The 17,886-nt window shown below is 35.8% G+C and overlaps 1 protein-coding gene across 5 annotated transcripts in view; it reads left to right on the forward strand.

The window, feature by feature from the left end:
- Positions 1-17,886, forward strand: part of LOC127867407 (lipopolysaccharide-induced tumor necrosis factor-alpha factor homolog) — a 191,717-nt gene that overhangs the window by 66,275 nt on the left and 107,556 nt on the right. The window contains exon 1 of one of the 5 annotated variants that reach the window (XM_052408534.1): positions 12,599-12,765. The exons of 3 other annotated variants lie outside the window; for them this stretch is intronic. The gene's annotated coding sequence lies outside the window, so the exon portion shown is untranslated. Of the gene's footprint in view, positions 1-12,598; positions 12,766-17,886 lie in introns of those variants that run through there. One more of the 5 variants, XM_052408532.1, reaches the window with a different exon arrangement.

Consider the following 17,886-nt stretch of genomic DNA (forward strand, 5'->3'; position numbering starts at 1 on the left):
ACATACAGATTTTGCAAAATGTCTTCGTCTTGTGCATAGTTATTTTATTCGGATTTTAATGAAACAATTATACTTATATTTTTTTTACTAGTATAAGTTTGTAATAGTTTTGTATTTATTTTTTATTTCCAAGCGCACATAAGATGCTATTAATGTTTGTTTCTATTTAATTTAATATGAGAAAATGAATGTGACCATGTGTTATCTATGCGGTTTGCTGAAAGAATACCTCATGGTTACGATTAAATAAGTAGTGTTTTTCTCAGGCCGTTTTAGCGTGGCGCTGCGCCATGCCCTTTTATTGTAGCGCCACGCTGCCCCTTTCAAAGTCATTTAGCGCCACGCTGCCCTTTTCAAAGGCAGCCGCCCTGCCCTTTCATGACATGAGCACCCGCTGTTTTCCGCGCCCTTATTGATAACATCTTAATAGCCCTTTGTTCAAACTACTTTGCTGACAAGTATCAGAGTATGGCCCCAAGGCCGCGAAGATTTGCTCGGTTATGAATAAGTCATGCGTGAATAACCCCGTGTCAATATTTATCGACAATTTCAGTGGCTTATACCAAGCACACTAATTGGTCGGTAATGTGTACTCGTCCACGATAAAATCGTGGACAGTTACTTCGGAGACTTCTATTGAAAACCTAGATTTTCCTCGTGGAAAATGTGCATTTCATGCATAATACAGTAATATCAAAACATTTATTTAAGATTTAGATAATAATTATTGACAGATAACTGCAACGTTTTCTAATTTAACGGAATGCGAATCGAGTATAAGACGGACATATTATACGAGTTAACGTTGCTATGCGCACCTGTCGCTTATGGTCACATAACCCCAAACCGGAACTCCTGTTTGCAGGGTTACATGCAGTCAGTTTGATACTTAGCAAACTTTGTTCAGCGCATGCTGCATAGGTTTTGTAAAATACATTGCAAATGGAATGTTTTGGTATAAATTTGAAGGTATATTTGTAAGCAATAAGAAAAAAAGCCATTTTTGTGCTCTACATATCTGTTGATGGTTCCCGGCTTTGAAAGTAGGTCATACTATTTGAGCCCAAAATGGTCGCCTGCACAGCTGTCAAAACCGGTTCGCCTATTCTAAGGTGAATATTTTGAGTTACAACGTATAGAATTTAATGACATCCATTTTTTCAAAAGATTATGCATTTATCCTTTTAATGATGTATGATGATACAGTGGGTCATTGCTTGATCATGGTAGAAATTGATATCGAACTTCAACTATTTTATATGTAATATAAAAGGAAATTAATTGCGCATGCGTAACCGACATCCGACACATCCGACCAAGTTAGTCGTCTGCCAGAATTTCGACATTTGACCATCAAAAACTCTCCATTGCAAAACATAACTGCCAGATGTCATTTTGACCCAAATTAGGGCTGTTTGCAATTGGGCTGTTGCACTTGGGGTCATAAGAGGTTTTTGCTGGAAAACCACACCGAAACCTGTTCCGGAGACATATTCTAAGACTACTCAAACACTCGGTATTGTTTTTCAGTGACATTTTGACATTAATTTGCATCAATCTCAATAATGAATCTAATGTATGTCTTTATTTCATCTGTATTTATTATTATTGTTTACTTTTTGAGCCTTTTACTGTTAAAAATACCTGCCAATTTTGGACCGACACTGCTATCTGCCTTCGCCTTCAACCCCGTCAGGCAGATCTACTCAGAATAACACTACTTTGCCTTATTTTTTATGTTTGGATATCTTGCTGAGTTCAAGTCAAATCAAGTATTCAGCTGAAAACCTAAAAATGATAATAATATTATGCTTTCTTTCCTGGAAGAATGTTGTTGTGATAGATCCTGCGTGAAAAACACCAGGGAATCTGTATTTAAGTGACCTCAATATTATGCGTAAACCTAAGTGTGCATTTGTAGGCGGTGTCGAAATGGGTCTATAGCTCTGCATGAACTGTCGTCCAATTGGTTAACAAGTCCGGCTGAAGTGACAGGCCATCAAAATCTGTACAGCATGACTGATTTGGAGACGGCCCTCAACACTCGCCCAGTCGTGTCGAGAGGATCAGTGTCTCTGCAGGTTAGTACGCCGTTATTTTCAATTAAATCTATTGTAAAATGATTTCTTTGATATCCTGGCACATTTTTGTCACCAAAATTAGGAAAATTGGGTGTTTTAAATTGACTGCAGCTCTGAAACCACATTTTGTGGCGATAACTTTGCCAGTGTGCCCGACAATGTGATGCCGGCGTGGTGAATTAACCATTTGCAGCAAATAAAGCAACAAAGACTATTGAAAGCTTAGTCTAATTGTATCTAACTTACATTAGTTGGCACCGTAATGGGTAAATGTGCACAAAAAACCTTTTTGTTTTCTCAGATTACACGGAATTGAGCACCCGGATCAGACTGACACTTTCCGGAGCCTGTCCGAGACGGACCTCGAGCCGAGGAATCATAGGTCCATGTGTGACAAAAGACTTAAAGCTCATGTCTGACGATGAGTTTTTTTAGTAAGGAAGTCAAGTGTGTTGTTTTTCCATGCAAGCAAGCCCTTTTGTTGGGTCAAATGACATCAGAAATGCTGCTTCAACATGAATTTTACCTAAAATGTGCAAAAAAAAAATAAAAAAAAGTTTTTCGAATCCAGTTCAAAACCTGCTTTGATGCACAAATATTGCCATTGGTGATTTTGTTCACTTATTAAGTCATATGTTACATCAGCTTTGCCTATTAGAATCGAAAGTGATGCCTTGTATGGTGTCTAAGTGCTGCATGTATGATGTAACCAAGTTTGGCTTTTCTACCTTAATTCTTGACGCGAAACGCTGTTACGCATGGCGCTTTCAACGGCAACTTTTATGAATAAATCTTTGTGTCATTGTACCGGAATTTTGTGATCTTTCTCAAAACAGATTATACCTGTGGGAAAAGTGCCTTTAATTCAAATTTGAAGGGGTTGGGTTCTCTTAAAGGTCACATAATCCCAAACCGGAACTCCTGTTTGCAGGGTTACATGCAGTCAGTTTGATACTTAGCACACATTGTTCAGTGCATGCTGCATAGGATTTGTAAAATACATTGCAAATGGAATGTTTGGGTATAAATTTGAAGGTATATTTGTAAGCAATAAGAAAAAAAGCCAGTTTTGTGCTCTACTTTTTTGTTGATGGTTCCCGGCTTTGAAAGTAGGTCATACTATTTGAGCCCAAAATGGTCGCCTGCACAGCTGTCAAAACCGGTTCGCCTATTCTAAGGTGAATAATTTGAGTTACAACGTATAGAATTTAATGACATCCATTTTTTCAAAAGATTATGCATTTATCTTCTTAATGATGTATGATGATATAGTGGGTCTTTGATTGATCATGGTAAAAATTGATATCGAACTTCAACTATTTTATATGTAATATAGAAGGAAATTAATTGCGCATGTGTAACCTTTATCATTTTAACAAGATGGCGGACAATACACCAAATAAATTATGACTCTCCGCAAAAAAAGCAAATAACGATCGAATTAACGATGGAGATCACACATTTAGAAGGGATTAAGGAAATGGATGAGATAACGAACGATGCATTAAACGTTAAACACAACGACAGCATATTTATTAGTAATCTGTTCAGTTGATGTATGTCACGGAAACGAGTGTTTGCAAATTGTTAGCGTCCAGTTTCCTCATTTTACTGGCAAAACTTCTGACAAGATTATCGTAGAAAATGGAATAAGACAAACATGGTTTCATTTATATGTTAGTGGATCTGTGAATAATCAGATTCATATGCATATATTGCTTTATTATGTTTGTCATTCTGTACAGTTTACTTAACAGCATGCAACTTAAATGAAGACATAGCAAGGTAAATGTATTATTATTAATTAAAGTAAGTTAAATACACCAATTACCATTAAATGTGCTTGTTTATGCTTTTATGTGTATATGTTTCTCTTAAAACCACTTATTCGCGGAAGGTTTTTGCCCTTTTTTTTACCTAAACTATAAGCCCACCCCCTGCCATTAAAAAAGTAAAATGAATAAAGATGAGAAATATGGTTTGCAATTACAAATGTACCTGCATCGTTCATTACTACCTGTTGTGGTATTAAGTACACATCAAGTAATGTGCATTTCTCTTGATTAGTTATAGTGAATAAATCGGTATTGAAAAAATACTGCATGACTTTGTTGAACTTATGCGATACTTATTTAAGGCTTAATAATTCAGTATTCCTCTTCGAAACATGTACATGAGTGAAATTATTTATTAGGACTTGACCTACGGATTTTTAAATATTTTTTATATATTGTTTCCTTTTTAGATAGATTAAATTGACTGGCATACGGCACAATAATACAACATTATGGTTCGGTGGTCTGAAGATGAGCAGAGGCAAAGTTCAACGTACAGAACGCTCAAAGCAATTCGGGTATATTCAAAGTATCGTTATAGTTTTTAATAAGTTTTATTTGTTGTGTAAAGTTAAAAAAAAATAGGTACCAGCAGCTGGTCCATTTAAAGAAGCTGTATATTTGACTGAATGTTTTAATGTTCGCGAAGTAATAAATCGTTGATTTTATTTTTTTTTAAACTGCCAAATACAAACTGCTACGTTTAATCAAATAAAGTTAGGTTTATTCACAAGAAAGTTAATCATAATGATTTGAAAGATGATGTTGATGAAGATTTTACAGCAGCTGTGAGCCTATTGCTTTAATTATACTTCTACACGGATGGGGATAATCGAGAAGTCGATGAATGGAGAGCAACGATGCATACAGCGGGATGCTGATGAAACAACGATGCTGTTGGTGACATCCGAAGACATTGAACGGGTTTTTGATGATCGGACGACTGTGGATCAGGCCTCGTAAACAAAAAAGCACGTGTTCCGAACACTTTTAATACATTGCATCACTTAATGGAACGTTGCTAGTCTTGATGTTAGACAACTACATCAAAACGCTTAAAGAAATAGTGGTGGTTTAAATTGTTGTGTTGTTTAAATAAATAGCATACTTAATAAACATAATATTTTCATCAGTTTTTTTTTAACTAAGCGAATTGTGTAGAAGTTCATATAAATACGCCGTCTTTATATAAATTCAATTATATTATCTTATACTTAACTTATACGTTTCTTCAAGAGGTGCTTATTACTTTGAAGATATTATAATGCATAGGCGGCATCAAGGGGGGGGGCGGACGCGGCGGACGCGGCGGACGCGGCGGACGCGGCGGACGCGGCGGACGCGGCGGACGCGGCGGACGCGGCGTACGCCCCCCCCCCCTCTTAAATCGTCAAAGTAAAGTCAATTCATTTAATGTTTCACACTTAACTAGATCTTAATCACCTGTTTATACACATTTTTTTCTTTTTCGTACACAACATTTCCCACTAATCACAGACAATCGCTAAATGTTTTTACTTTATACACTTTTTTGGCATTATAGGAAGGTACTTTGATGAAAGTACATAAGGCGTGACATGCTCGAGAAGTGGTTGTCAAAGCCTTCAAAATCACTAAAATCGTTAAACCTCCTAGCAGGACGTTGCCCTGCACCCAACCCCCTGCGACCACCAGCAAATCTTTGAATATCCGGCCCCCACTAACCATAAATCCTGGAACCGCCCCTAAAAGTAGACAATATATTTTGTCTACAGGCTATGGCACAAAAATACTTATCTAAACAAGGCGGTAGATTCTATTGTTTATACGTCGATTTCAAAAAAGCATTTGACATAATTAACCATGTTAAATTATTTGAGGTATTGCATAACAAAGGTCTTCGTGGAAAGTACTTACGCACCCTCAAGGCTATGTACACAGACCTTTTTTTCATCCGTAAAGGAAAATAGTAATTCTGATAATAGTAATGCCGATGTTAATCTCAAAGATAAATCGTGTTACTATAAAACTACTGATTACTGCCCCTGTAATATTGACACAAAACAAGGGGACGTAAGTAGCCCAACTATATTTGCACATTTTATAAACGAACTCGCAGAGTCTTTACGGCGCTCATGTGGTACAGGAATATTTATAACCAATGATATAAATGATATTTATTGCCTTATGTTTGCAGATGACATTGCTAAGTGTGCGGAAACAGCCGCTAAATTACAGCAACAAATTCAAATTATTTATGCTTTTTGTCAAAATACAGGAATGGCACTGAACTTAGAAAAAACGGAAATTATAGTCTTCCGTAATGGCGGCGGCCTTAGAAATTACAAGTCATTGAGCTATAGTAGATCACCAATTAATGTTGTACCTATTTACAAATACATAGGTGTTTATTTTACTCCTACTGTGTCCTGGTCCTCCACACATAATAAATTATCTATTCAGGCCAAAAAGTCAATATGGTAAATTAATCAATACCAAAAATCTGTTGGATATTTCCCTATTAGAGAGTATTTTTAATTATTTGATACTCTTGTTACACCAATATTATGCTATGCCTCACAGGTATGGGGTTATTGCTATGTAAAAACTATTGAAACTGTCCATAATGATTTTTTTTTTGTAAAAGATATCTTTAAGTTAATAGAACAACTAATAACTCGGTTGCTCTGGGAGAATGTGGCAGGCTACCACGTTGTGTATTTTATATAACAAATTGCATAAAATATTGGTGTAAGTTGCTAATAATGTACCAGATACTCACGCCAATGCTTTATTATGTTAAAATCACATGATGACTGTGGCAAATGTAATTGAGCCACAAAGATTAAAACTTTGTTATACGAGCATGGTTTTGGGTGTGCCTGGATCTCTCAGGAAATTGGAAATCTTATGTATTTATTGGTATGTTTAAACAAAGACTTATAGACTGCTATACCCATAATTTGCATAATGATATTAATGTTTCCAGTAAATGTTATCATTATAAACATTTTAAATCTCTTCTTAATGTTGAAAGGTATTTATTTATGGATATGCCGTTTATTTATAAAAAATCATTTTCAAAATTAAGATGTTCTAATCGTAAACTTAGAATAGAAGTAGGTAGACACATGAATATTATTCGAGAACAAAGAATTTTTATATATTGCTTAAACGATAGTAATATTTAATTTCTTGACTGTGAATTTCATGCATTCTTCCATTGTATAATGTATAATGATATTCGTCAACGCTATCTTTTCAACTGCTATGACAGAGGATTAGATCTTAACGACTTTTATTCATTAATGAGCTCCAGCTGTGAAAGAACTATTCGCAATGTTTGTACTTATGTTCACCAAATCATTTCTAAGCAAAATGTTGATCGATGGATGTAAATGATTTTCTATTGTTGTCTATATATAATGGGCTGGAGGCCTTATTATTGAATAAATTGAGTTGAGTTGCGTTATGTTGAATTTTAACTATTATAGAGTATTTTTTACTTAACGATCTCTGCATGTGTGATAGCATAGGTGGATGTAGACGAGGAAGAAACAACGTGCGTCCCAACCCAACCCCACACTCAAATTTCCCAAAGTTCGACCTGTTTTAATCACGCTCAATTTATTTCATGTTTAAATTGAGACTCCTATGATGTGCTGGATTTGAAAGCACTTTACTGTTGATGTTGCTACTAAGCTTTTGTCAGCAGAACGTCATCTTGCCGATTTGTTGGCACAATAATGTTGAAATATTACCGATCTGATAATCGGGATCAACAATGATGCAGGTCTGGAAACTGACATTTGATTTCGATTACTATTGAGGCGCTATGAGTATTAGAAGTTTGCACGTCAACGTACCGTTGGGTTGGCATTGCCAATGCTGACGTCCACGGCTAGTCGAACTGAAGATACCTTATACTTGTTTCATATTAGGTTGAGCTTTCCGAGAGGAGTTTACACATTATTCGAACTCGACTCTCCAGGACTTTATTAAACGCAGTTGTTATCTTTTGTTGGAAGATTACCCCTTTATGCATCTTTAATTTTTTGTAACTAAAGTCCGAAAGTGTCACTTTGTTAAATTTCGGTGAACAGACGGCGTCGATTTCGATGTCGATCTTTAGCACCTCGGGAACGCCATTGCTTGTTCCGCGTTCTTCCTGTTGAGAATAGTTGACTGTCGTGACATTTTTTCACTTTTAATTTAATGATCGGTGTAACTTCGTTTTGTATACCCAAAACTCTTCCAGTTGTCGTCTTCGTTGGGATTTCTGTTGCCATTGTGGTTCATAAAACATCCGCTCGTAGTTTATTAGAAATTAAGATACTCTGCAGATTGCTTTGCGATTATGAAGAGTAATAGCGATAGAGTTTAGAACATTCCGGAGGGTTGTCTTTAGTTTATACGCTTATGGATTAAACATTTGGTGTCCAAATTGTGCATCTTTTAACATTTGACTACCGAAGTAATGTCGATTTCGATCAAGTTCCGAAGGTTGCGGAACCGTTGAAGAACAGTTGTGATCCGACATGGAATCTTTCAGACTGACGCGAACAGATCCCGAAACATCCCGATTGTGCAAATTTCGCTTTCGTGAACCGTTCAGGAACCGAGTGAATGGCAGGTTTAAAGGGGCCTTTTCACGTTTTGGTAAATTGACAAAATTGAAAAAAGTTGTTTCATATTCGCAAATTTTCGTTTTAGTTTTGATATTTGTGAGGAAACCGTAATACTGAACATTTACCATGCTATAAATTAGCCTTTATATGCATATCTTCACGATTTAAAAACCTGAACATTATAAAGCGTTGCAACGCGAAACGAATTAATAATTTGGAGAGTTCTGTTGTTGTCTTTATATTTTGTGAATGTCATCTTATCGCATGTGCAAAAAGACGGACCATTAACGGTTTAAATACAACTCGGTTCTTTTTACGATGACAAACGTATTTTCCTGATGTTATTTCAAACAGTTGAATACACGAAAAAAAGCTTTATGAGTTTTTTTCATTTGAGCAAGAAATAAAATAAACTAGTTGCCAACAGTAAATATTAAAGTAAAAGCAATTTATCATTAACTTTGAATACCGGTACCAATCAAATTTACTTGACAATACAAAAGTTACCGTATTTTGAAACAAATGACATACTTCGAGAAGATGTTACGAAATAAGACTAATATTTCAAAACGTCCGAGTGTTATCGCTAACTTGCCTAGGCCGTAAGTCATACAGGCATTGACATGAAAACTGGCGTGAGACCGTGGTCTCTTCGGCGTCACGTGATCTCAACAAGGGAAATCATTCTGTAATCCGCAACGCATCTTAGTTCATAACGTTAATTCTTACAAAACAATGGATGTGTAATGTGTATATCCCTTATTGATAAAAGTATGCAGTGAAACATTACCTAACAATAGGTTCGGTGATCGCCCATAATTACTGACACACAATATCCCATAACATGTCGTTAAACTTGAAATCACTCGATTTATAATGTAAAAGACATAAAAAGAACATACATGTCAGAATGCTTGAAAAGCTCGCTGACCTCATATAATTTCATATATTTATAAGACCATCGATGTAAATATGATAGAATCGCTCACATTCTAATATATTTACAGATATTCAAGGATGATATGTATCTTTATGCCTGAATCGCACCCTGGCCGCATACAATGAAATACATTGGTTTATAATAGTTTAATTACTTGCTGTCACATGTGGTTAGCGTGTGGCTATGATATTAATTAGTGATAACATCATTTTTAATGATAAATAATCAAATTATAACGAAAAATAAACTTTTCTGGAAAAAAAATCACTATCAAATATATATATATATATATATATATATATATATATATATATATATATATATATATATATATATTACAAGGTATACAAAATCACCCGAAAACTTGGTTCATTGCTTTGAACAGCCATAACTTCATAAATTATGCAGCGATTTTGATGAACCTGGTCTTATTCAACAACTTTCTGGAAACGTACATATCTCGTTATATTTCTGCAAATGCTGGGTCAAATTTTAAGAAATAACACGAAACACAACACGCGAGACCTACTTGACAGCGATCAGACCCGATTCATGAATGAAATCTTCAGGTATAAAGACACACCTTAGTTTAAACCTATTTATTTTAGCTCGTATGCATCGAAAGTCGTATGCCTATATAAACGCTCTCGAGTCCGTTTCCTGGGCCTAGACCCAGTACTTGGTGTCTATGGTGGAGATCTAAAGAACGCTCCCTCGGTGGGGATCGAACCCATGACCGCCCGGTCGCTAGGCGGACACCATATCCATTACACCACGGCGACCCTAACACCTTCGCATTGGACCAATGAAATCACTCGTGTGTTTAAAATGTCGGTTAGTTGAAATGTATGTAAACAAAGGTTTCAAACGGTTCTGGACAGTTAGTTTTGATGAGTAAAATGTAACGGCAAGCACGGTAAGAATGTTTTTTCGTACGTTTTATTGAATTATGGTATCGAGGGCCGTGAACTTTGCAAGGAAAATGCCCTTTAATACAAGAAGATTTCAGTCTTAGATCGGGTCTGATAGATGTCAAGTAGGTCACGCGAGTTGTGTATCGTGTTATGTCTTAAAATTTGACCCAGCATTTGTAAAAATCTTGCTATACATTTCCAGCAAGGAAATTCATTTCTGCGTTGAATAAGAACAAGTTCGTGAAAATCGCTGCACAATTGATGAAGTTATGGCTGTTCAAAGCGATGCACCCCGTTTTCGGGTCATTTTGAGTTGAATACCTTGTTATATATATATTTGATAGTGATTTTTTTTTCAGAAAAATTTATTTTTCTTTATAATTTTATTATTTATCATACAACATGATGTTTTCACTATTTTATATCAAAGCAACACGCTAACCACCTGTGCTCTATGTATTATAATTAAAGACATAACAGAGACAATTAGTGTCACTATGAGTGAATCGTTCGTTGGTGTTATATAATTTCAAATTTACAAGAGACCATAAGAACCATATGATACTAGATCATGTAAAGAAATCTACGTGTTCTGATTATGCTGCGTAAGTGCATACGGTAAGGTGCTCAACTACGTACGTAACAGCGCTAAAATGCGAAACTTATTATTATTGACGCTTTAGTTCGTACTTTGAATACTCACGTTCGCAATCTCACGTTTATAGAGAGGTGCGAACGTAAAGCAGCTGAAACGCGCACAGATTCAAACGTAACATCTCTGAAGTCAATATGTAAAGACGTTCACTTGTGTCCATTAAAACGGTCAAGTGTGCATGTTAATTAAGACGCTCAAGTGTGCACGTAACGACCTTCGAATCGCAGATAAAAAGACGCTTGTCGACACGCTACTTGGACGTCTTTTCGTCTTCATTTGAGCGTTTTTTTCATCTTCACTTGAGCGTCTTTTCGTCCTCACGTAAGCGTCTTTTCGTCTTCACTTGAGCGCCTTTTCGTCTTCACATTGGCGTATTACCATACTCACTGGAGTGTCTTATCATCCTCACGTTAGCGTCTTTACGTCCATACTCTGGGTTTTTTACGTCCGCACTAAAGCGTCTCAACGTGCGTATTCGAAAATCGTGACGTCCATGAGCGTCACTACGTTCTTATTTGGGAGTCTTAATGACCGCAATCAAGTATTGGATCGTCCGTACAGTAGCTTCTCTGTGTCCGCACTTGAGCGTCTTTATGTTCAAACTTGAGCGTCTTAATGTTCAAACTTGAGCGTCTTTATGTTCAAACTTAAGCGACTTTACGTTCGAACTTGAGCGTCTTAATGTTCAAACTTGCGCGTCTTTATGTCCGCACTTGAACGTCTTTACGTACAAACTTGAGCGACTTTATGTTCTAACTTGAGCGTCTTTATGCTAAAACTTTAGCGTCTTTATGTTCAACTTTAACGTTTTTATGTTCAAACTTGCGCGTCTTTATATCTGCACTTTATGGTCATTCCCCTTATATTTGGACACTAACATAATTTATTGCGCACGTGAACCTGCAATTTTTATTACATGCGCACTAAATATAAATTACGATTTGGATTCATGGTTATGTTTCAAGTCCCCACTTAAAGTTGAGATAATTCAACAAATTAAGCATACCGATGCAAACCATATCGTTTGTTTGCGAGAGCGATTCGGGCATAATGACACCTAGGCCTACGCGACGTGTCTTACATCAGATACCTATACAAACACATGTTTGTAGACCTATAGGTCCCTGTCTTACATGAATGTTACACTTTCAGACCAGCAAGCTGTTCAAGCATAACGCCACCTAAGTTCGCATTGGCGTAATGGATACCATGGTGTCCGCCTAGCGATCGGTAGGTCAAGGGTTCGATCCCCGCTCGGGGAGCGTTCTCCAAAGACACCAAGTACTGGTTATAGGCCCAGGAAACGGACTCGAGTGCGTTTCAATAAGCCTGAAGCTTTCTATGCAATCGAGCTAAAATAAATAGGTTTAAACTAAAGGCACCTATGGCCTCTGCGTGTGTTTAATTATTATATGAAACCGTCAAGGGATTCTATCATATAAATACCTTTGACCCGTTAAACATATCTGGTATCTGCAGATCACTTCTAATAAGTTAATTGAATATCCATCGATGCAAGACGAAGTTTATTCTTTCGACGGTTTAAAATTTGTCTCCCTTTCACGAGATAACGAGAAGAGACCACGGTCTCAGTCTCAGGCCATTTTGTTGAGAAAAAAGTACGTCGCCTACGCCTCATTTCACTGCGCATGCGCAAGTTGGGCGGAAATAAACATTGCAAAATCGACGAAAACAAGTTAACAGATCATCTGTGATTTGAGGAATTTTAACAGGTACAATTTATTATATATTCTGTTATAAGTATTAAGATCACAACAAGTATTAATCTTAATAAAATCAAACGTTATTTCCTTAACATTTGCAGCTGTGATATAGGTAGAGCTTGTTTAAGGCAAAGTCAACGAAGCGTACGCTTCTCACCCACAGGTCTTAGTCTCATTTATAAGACGCGCAAAGAATTTAGAGATACTTTTTATATGGGCTAAATTCTTTGGAACGTCTCATCGTTGAAGGACCTTTTTTGTGGTGGAAACCAGAAAGTTTAAATTTTCATCAATTTGCGTAAAATTGCAAAATAACATTACCAACTCATTCAGTTTTAATTCAGAAGTTCATTTTTACATCAAATATCGTCGATTCGAAGTTAGAAAGGCATAAATTCTATAGTTAAACTTCTGCTTAAATCGCAAAACAATCACTGACCTGTAGCCATGTCATGAAACTGATTTAAATATGAACCAATCAGAAGAAGGCATTACGGTGTAACGTGTACGCGTAATTTTATTTAACATGAGCTTTTAACACCGACTTTTACGTAACTAGATCTAGTATGCTAAACTTTGTCGATTTAAGAAGCATATGTTGAAAACAGATATGGTGCAGTTTCTATTCACTGTTCTAAGTTTCAGGAAGTGTTTATGCATGTCTTTTTCGCACCTCTGTCTGTGTTGTTTTATGTACTTACATTCTACGTTACAAAGGACGGTATACTGTACGATCTGTATCAATATTATTTATGTACAGTATAAAAATAAAAGATGTAATTTATTTCAGAACTTTTTAATTGTCAATTTAGAAAAAAACAATGCTAAATTTATCCAGAAAAGTATAACATCGGTTTACTATGTAACGCGCTGCACCACAAGAGACGAACGCAAACTGTATTTTACGCTGTTTATTCTTCCACTTTAAACCAGATGCTTTACATCGAGGTCGTGTTATCGATTTATATCTACACGGCGAGCGAATCGAGAGATATTGAAAAATTAAATAGTGGTGGGATTTAAATTGCTCAGGCGTGCAAAATTCAAAGTGTCATTACATAATTTTTACGGAACATTATCGAGAAATGAATTATCTACACAGGTATGTAAATATTATTGCAATCCGTTGTTATTAAGTGTCTTATATCGGGGCTTGAATGTTGCGCACAAAATCCTTGCGCAACAATATAGACAAAGAACAAAAAATTCCCACCACATAATTGGTCTTTCACCCTTTGTACGCTCCAAATATTACCCATATAAAAAGTAGCTTAATATTTAAGAGCGTCAAAAATTTGGACTACCACAGGTCTATGCTAAATTCTAGTTAATGACCTTGTTATGATTCCAATATCAGGGGGTGGGGATTTTTTTTTCATGGCTCTTTGTCAATTTTTTTCTCATTAAACATGTTTTTATATATTTATTTGAATATATTGGGCTCCTAAAAAAATAAATAAAAAAATACTATCCAGGGTACGTTACTTCCACCTGTGTTCTCACCCTACTGCACTAGGCACTAGTGTTTTTTTAGCAATCAAGTTATAAAAGGTGTGGTCATAAAATTGTGTTATGTAAGTGTATGTTTTACAGAAACATCAACGCATATACTTTATTTTAACAAACACAGAAGCAAATAAACGCATAAGCCTAAATTTGTTGGTTCTAAATATAGCTCTGTCTTATTAAAGAAAGTCAAAATGTATGACATAAAATGCCATAGGAATTAGATTAAAAGCTAATGCAAAATGGCAGTGGGGTGTGTATTCACACAGAAAACTAGATTTTTAAGGATATAATACCCTAAAAAAGAGAATAGTATTTATTAAGATTAACACCAAATTTCTTTTAATAAGAAGCATTCCTTATGGAATACTCTGAAAAGACAATAGTTCATTACCTGTGAGATTTTTATTCATGCAATTAATTTGATAAGTAAAAAGAGAGTTTATAAATATTCCACATAACAAAAGGTTTGGTGTTCTTTTCAGCAACACTGATATCAGATTAAAGGGGCCTTTTCTTAGATTTTGGCATGTTTTGAAGTTTGTCATTAAATGCTTTATATTGATAAATGTTAACATTGTGTCTAAAAATCTCCAGTAAAAAAACAAGAATACAATAAAAGAATTTGAAAAAAAGTCACCCTCAACGGGGCTTAAACCACTGACCCCTAGAGCCATGGAGCAAAAGTCTACTGCTCTATCCACTAGACCATCCGCTCTTACACCAGTTGCAAAGAATTTTTACCTCATATATGCAAACCTCGTAGTATCAAAAAATATGATGACAACAACAGAATTCTCCAAATTATTCAATTGTTTCGCATTGCAACACTTTATAATTTTCAGGGTTTTAAATCATCAAAAGATGCACATAATGGATATTTTAGAGCATGGTAAATGTTAATTATTACTGTTTTCTCACAAATATCATAACTTCAATCAAAATTTGCGAATCTGAAACAATTTTTTTCAATTTTGTCAATTTACCAAAGCATAAAAAGGCCCCTTTAATTCTATAAAATATTGGTAATGTGCCAACATAAACTCCAGCTGTGAACTTGTCTGGTAATCCAGAAATATACATTTAATAATTATTCAATTTGATTTATGGAGGTTTCGGTAAATAACAAGTACGGTAAATTGTATTTATGTAGTAAATGCCTCGGAGGTTTCGGTAAATTCAATTTACTACATAAATACAAATTTAATTGGTATAAATAGGGTTTATCACACCTTTAATCGATAAGCATGTTCACCAATTGAGCTGTTTGGCACTAATTGAATTATCTGATTAAAATAATCAGAGTTGATGTAGTCATAATAAATACCATTAAGGACCACTAAGGATCACTAAGTACCGCTAAGCACCACTTAGTCAAAGGTAAATTTTTTAATTTTTTTTTCAAAGCGGTGTTCTCATGAAGCTGCACATTTGAGTGGTGGAAGTTCAATGTCAAGGTCATTCTTCAAGGTCAAAATCATCCTTCAAGGTCAAAGGTCAATTTTTTCATTTCAAAGCGGCATTATCATGAAGCTGCACATTTTGAGTGGTGGAAGTTCAAGGTCAAGGCCATCCTTCAAGGTCAAAGGTCAAAAAAATATTTCAAAGCGGCATTCTCATCAAGCTGCACATTTTGAGTGGTGGAAGTTCAAGGTCAAGGTCATACTTCAAGGTCAAAGATAAAAAATTAAAAAATTTCAAAGCGGTGCAATAGGGGGCATTGTGTTTCTGACAAACACATCTCTTGTTGTTTTCAAACATGGTTAAAAAACACAAATATTTATTTTTATTATTTTATTTTTGAAAAACCGTCCATCCATCCCACCCAAGAATCCCCCCCCCCAAAAAAAATAAATAAAATATTTTTGTTTGCATCTCCACCCCTCCCTCATGTGATTGAGATAGGTCCCTACACCTTAAAAAAGAAAAAAAGATGAGCGGTCTGCACCCGAAAGGCTCTTGTTCAATATTAAACATAGCAACTTGATATTTGGCATGCATGTGCATCTCATGGAGCTGCACATTTTAAGTGGTGAAAGGTGAAGGTCAAGGTCATCCTTCAAGGTCAAATGTCTAATATATGGCGTCCTTTCAAAAACTAACATTGGCCATAACTTTTTCACTATTGAAGATAGCATCTTGATATTTGGCATGCATGTGTTTCTCCTGGAGCTGGACATTTTGAGTGGTGAAAGGTGAAGGTCAAGGTCATCCTTCAAGGTCAAATGTCAAATATTCCGTCCGTCTGAAAACTTTAACATTGGCCATATCTTTTTAAATACTGTGAAACCATTATTATTCTTCAGACATTAATTTTCGTCTTTTTCGTCCTTCGACCGATGGATGAATTCAAGATCCTAACGAACAATCATGTCCCATGTTTGAAACAAATAAGACTGAATTAACGTAGGCATGAGGCATTAAAATCCAGCGTAATCAACGCATATACACAGGGCTCGAAATAAACACTCGCACACTCGCAAAATGCGAGAAAAAGATTGCAAGGTAAGTTATAAGCCACTAGTATTTTTTGCAAGTAAAAAAATAGTGAAAAAAATCGAGTTATATTGCTAAATGCGTTCGACGGCATGAACGCTAAACCGTAGGTCAATTTTTTGAACGTCCGAATACCCATATGCGCAAGCGCGCACCTTGTTTGTAGACTGGTATACTAACAGTACAGATACCCGGATGGTATTGCAGGGCCCTCGCACTACTTTGGGGGAAGGGGTCCGCAGCCCTTAGGAGGGGGAATTTTCGCGGCATTTCCCTTTTTGGGGGATTTTTTTTACTTACTCTCTCATGATTTCATTTGTACATGTTTGCACTATATTCATTACATTTTTCATAATTTAGTATGTTTGAAAAGATTAAATTGAAATAGAATTGAGATATAATAATCATGAGACACATCTTTCTATAAAAAAAAAAATTTTTTTTTTTTTTTAGGGGGAATTTTTCCCCCCAAAAGGGGAAAAAAGTATACTTTTCAGGTGGGGAATTTCGGAGGCAGATTTGATAGATTGAGGGCCCTGTATTGATACAAAGAACATGAAACAGTCGACTATTCACACTCAAGTTAAATCCGGTTTTGACACAAAGGGGTGTACATTATACAGTGAACTGACAACTGACATTTCCTGTAAAACGCGAATGCAATAAGGCTGTATCAAATGCGTTGACTTCGTTTCGGTATAATAGTGTTGATTAGCGCTAATTGTTAACAACTTTATTACCCATTGTGTGTATTGTGTTTTTCAGGGATGGTGCAGATTATACAGCCAACGCGCGGTGAATCCGGATTAAAGACAATACTATTAAACGCAATTAAAATATGATGATGTGTGATCAACACCTGACTGAAATATATTCTGCGCTTTTATTACAAATTAATAAAGAACATATTGATTTGTGTTTGGTTGTCCATGATTGTAATGGAAAAAGATTAATTGCCAATTGGCTTCGTTGTTTAAAACACTCGTTAACGGTTATTCAGTCCCACTTATCCGCTAATCATAACAAAGAGCGTGTCAATGACATAAAATAATAAGGGACAGTTACTATCACCTGAAATAACAGACTTGTTTATTGGCATATGCCAAACAAGGCCCACCTCCTGCAAGT

This window comes from Dreissena polymorpha, chromosome 2, assembly GCF_020536995.1.
Source record: "Dreissena polymorpha isolate Duluth1 chromosome 2, UMN_Dpol_1.0, whole genome shotgun sequence".
In the NCBI taxonomy this organism is placed as follows: Eukaryota; Metazoa; Mollusca; class Bivalvia; order Myida; family Dreissenidae; genus Dreissena; species Dreissena polymorpha.